Raw genomic sequence first — 293 nt, 5'->3', positions numbered from 1 at the left:
AAAATAATTAGGAAAGTTTAAGCGAAACCTGGCTAAAAAGTAAAGACAATTTTAAAATAAATAATTATGAAATAATTAGGAAAGATCAAGAAAACCAAATTGGTGGAGGGCTAATGTTTTGCATAAGAAAAGATATACAATTTAAAAAATTAGAACTAAATGACAGATATAAGTATAAAATAGAGATATTAGCAATAAAAATACAATATAGAGAAAAATGGATGAATATCATATTGACATACAATCCATGCAACAATATAACTAAAGAAGAATTTCAATATTACATAGATCAG

This window comes from Penaeus monodon, chromosome 7 (assembly GCF_015228065.2).
Source record: "Penaeus monodon isolate SGIC_2016 chromosome 7, NSTDA_Pmon_1, whole genome shotgun sequence".
NCBI lineage: Eukaryota > Metazoa > Arthropoda > Malacostraca > Decapoda > Penaeidae > Penaeus > Penaeus monodon.
The sequence above is the reverse complement of the archived record's forward strand: the minus strand, read 5'-3'. Positions refer to the sequence as shown.